Genomic DNA, 3,579 nt, shown 5'->3' on the forward strand with positions numbered 1-3,579 from the left:
TATTGGCGCCTTTTTATTGATGACAATAAAGTAATGAAATGAGGAGGTTTTTTTATTCGTCTGTTCTGCCTTGCAGAATGCATTCCTGCCTTTGTTTGTGTATTTTCTCCTTGTGTGAACTGAGAAAATACAATGCAATAGTTTCCATTTTTTAAAAAAAAAAGTCATTTTCTTTTAGCTGACTGTCTCTCACTCAGTAGGTCCAACCCCTCATTACTTCCACTTCTCTCAGCATGACAACAGAGTTCTCTCTGTATATCTAGTCCCAGACCTTTGACCTGGCCCATAGGTAAGCTTAGCTTTTGCACAGAACTGACCTTTTTCTATTGATACCATTCTCCATTGAAGTTCCAAGCCTTCCTATCTCCTCTCTCTCTCTCTTTCTCTCTCTCTGCTTTCCTACCACCCCCAACATCCCCACCCTTGGAGCCACCATGGTTTGTGACAGTCTAAATGCCCTCTTTTGTTGGCAGAATGGACCTTTTGTCTGCACCCCCTGCATGTGCTGACTAAGGGACATCCAATGAGTCCACTTTTGAGTCTACACATAGGGGTATGAGAGGGATAGAAACAGAGGGTCAGCTTAAGCCTTGCAATTAACCCTCACCACCACACCCTCATCCTCTTCCAAGTGTGTTAGAGGGATTTTTAGATTCAAAAACTTTTTAGATGGTTGGCCCCCTTCCCTTTATATGTCTTAAAATGTACCTTGAAAGGCCGCCACTCTCATCCTTGCACCTTCAGTCGAGTTGACGAAATAAGCTGACTGATCCTTTACACAAAGTTGTAAACATGGCTTGGATTTACATGCATAAAAACACTCGAAGAAAAAAAAAAAAGATCCATCAAAGATCCATGTTGCCACGTTGAATCGAGATTTCTCTATTTAGATAGCAATTTAGTTTTGAAGTAGTTGTGTGAGAGTTACTTGACATGAGGAAAGTGCAAGTACTCACTTTCATGCACACAAAAACACCACATTCTTGATTTGGCACAAATTTTGGTTAAACACTGTGACTTGACGTTAATAAAAAAAAAAGAATAGTTCACCATCTTACCCCTTTTGAAAAAGTATGAGTATTCAGAAAAAGTATTGGCAATAAAAACAGATTAACAGCAAGGATGATTTCCATTGTAAATTAGTTTTTTTTTTTTGTTTTTTTTTATGGTTTGATGATCAAGAAAACCGAGGTGCCCATTTTAATTTCAGAAACTTAAGCCCAGATGGAAATGATAAATTGAATGGTAGTTTCAAAAAGTATGACATATCTGGTGCAATGGAGGAATGCTTGAGAGGAAATCTTAAATCTAATTAAACATGATTTAACTGAATTTAAGAGCAACAGCTTTTTTTTTCCATGTGTAGCACTGCAATGCATTTTTTGTCAATTATCTCCAAAAGTGAAATGAATTATATTGAAAGGATTAAAGTCATATTGCTATAAGCCAAAGTAAACTGAGTTTGCATAAATTAAATTGAAATGAACTAAAGTATGCATATTGGTATTGCATTTGATTAAACGGAAATGTGAAAAACACAAACACCAATTTCTATCCACAAAAGCCTCTAAATGGACACGACCTTGACATGATGTAATACACAGAATTTTACTTCATTTCAACACGAATATTATATTAAAGTCTGTTTTGCTAATTTAAATTTTGGACAAACAACATAAACAGACCACAACCTTAACCACTTGTATTAATGGTTAAGCCTTTAGATTTTTTAGAATTCTCTCAATATATATAAAAGAAACCTATAAATAATAAAACATAAAGAAAACTATGACTGGTTACATAGGGATCTATAATAATACATTTCTGAACATCTGCTAATACAGCAGTTTGTGGACAGCCTGTAGACCTATAATTAATCCCTTCAGTATCCCTTTTTTTTTAATAGATTTCCATTAACGTGCTTTAAAAGGCGATGCTTTTAAACAATATCTAATTCATTGCACACCAGAGAGCACGCATTAGTGCTGAGTAGCATTTACTGGACATCCTTTAACATCTTCCTTTAAAATCCAATCCGCTAATGTATCCAAATCACATGGCTGCACCGGGCCATATATCTTTAATTGTACGTGGGTACGTTTTTAACAAGAGTCAGACGCCTGCTGCAAACTCCTCTACACATCAAAAAGCCACCGCCAAGCACCTAATATCCTCTGCCGTTACAATGCTGCTGTTTCACCACCCATGTTCATAAAAAGTAGTCCTCTCCTCCCCACCGCCCCGTTCCCCTCCTTTCACTTTGATTGGGCTAATTGTGTTTCCTGCTGAATGCAGTAAACTGAGGGGAAGCAAGGAAGTGCATATGTACGTACCCTGGAGCGAGCATACAAACTCCAATTCACACCGTGGGCAGCTTCTCTAACAAGAGGCCATTAGAGACAATGGACGGGCTCGTTCACTTTCTGAGGGTCCAATTTACAGAGCCGTGGCAGGTATTAAACCCTGTTGAGTCCTTCAGAGTTCAAACTCCTAGACCGCTTTGTCATGCATTAGAAAATAGTTCATTATGTTTCACTGGTTTTCATTATGGACATAAGTTGGATTGTAACTTCTGCCTGGTTAGAAATACTTTAAAGTAGCTTGAACATAATCTAGATTTAACAAAGGCTTTATTTGGAAAGACAACATTAATTTAAGCAGTGACGTCGCTGTCTGTGTGGATTTTAACAGCTGGGAACCCACAATAAAGTGCCTTACAGACTTTGTATAAACAAATATGCGGCAACAGTATTATGATATGGGACTACCGCAGTTTGGTAAGGGGTGGCTGTAAAGTCTGTGTGTTCAAATCCATCTTCTCGCCATAAGTAAATGTGACATTTAAAAGTGTTTTGACTGATTTGTATGACTAGAAAAGTGCCATTAAGATTCAGTTTATTTACCTCGTTCAAAAGCAAAGTTGGACCACAAATGTTAAGCTTTCTTTATGATAGGACGATCATTTTTAAACTGACTAAACTTTTTTTTTTTTACAAAATTCTAATACAAAAGATGGATCTTTTATATTTAGGAAGCCTTCTCGTACAACATCTTGAAAAAACAACTGCAAATATTGACTGAAATATGTAAGCTTAAGCAAACAATGGTTTTAGAAAAAAAAGGATAGTGTTTGTGCATGTACTCCTCTACATTTGATCATTAGCAAACATTGCACAGAGGCATTTTAGCTGTTTTTCTTTAAGCAGGGAAATATAGCACGTTTTATATGGGGTTCCATTTGTATCAAAAATAAGTAGAAGTCATATGTGTAGATGTGTCGTTGCTATGTGTTGTTGGTCTATGTCGTTGGTCTATGTTGTACCCCATAGAGAACACATATGCAGCGAACGCCTATGCAACATAGACAGATGCAGCGAACGCATATGCAACATAGATATATGCAACATCTACATATAAAACATAGACATATGCAACATCTACATATTCAGCAAACACATATGCAGCGAACGCATATGCAACATCTACATATGCATCATCTACATACAACATAGACCAACGACATAGACCAACAACACATAGCAACGACATATCTACACATATGACGCAACGACACATCTA

This window comes from Poecilia latipinna, unplaced genomic scaffold, assembly GCF_001443285.1.
Source record: "Poecilia latipinna isolate Pla-1442-1.1 unplaced genomic scaffold, P_latipinna-1.0 Scaffold1260, whole genome shotgun sequence".
In the NCBI taxonomy this organism is placed as follows: domain Eukaryota; kingdom Metazoa; phylum Chordata; class Actinopteri; order Cyprinodontiformes; family Poeciliidae; genus Poecilia; species Poecilia latipinna.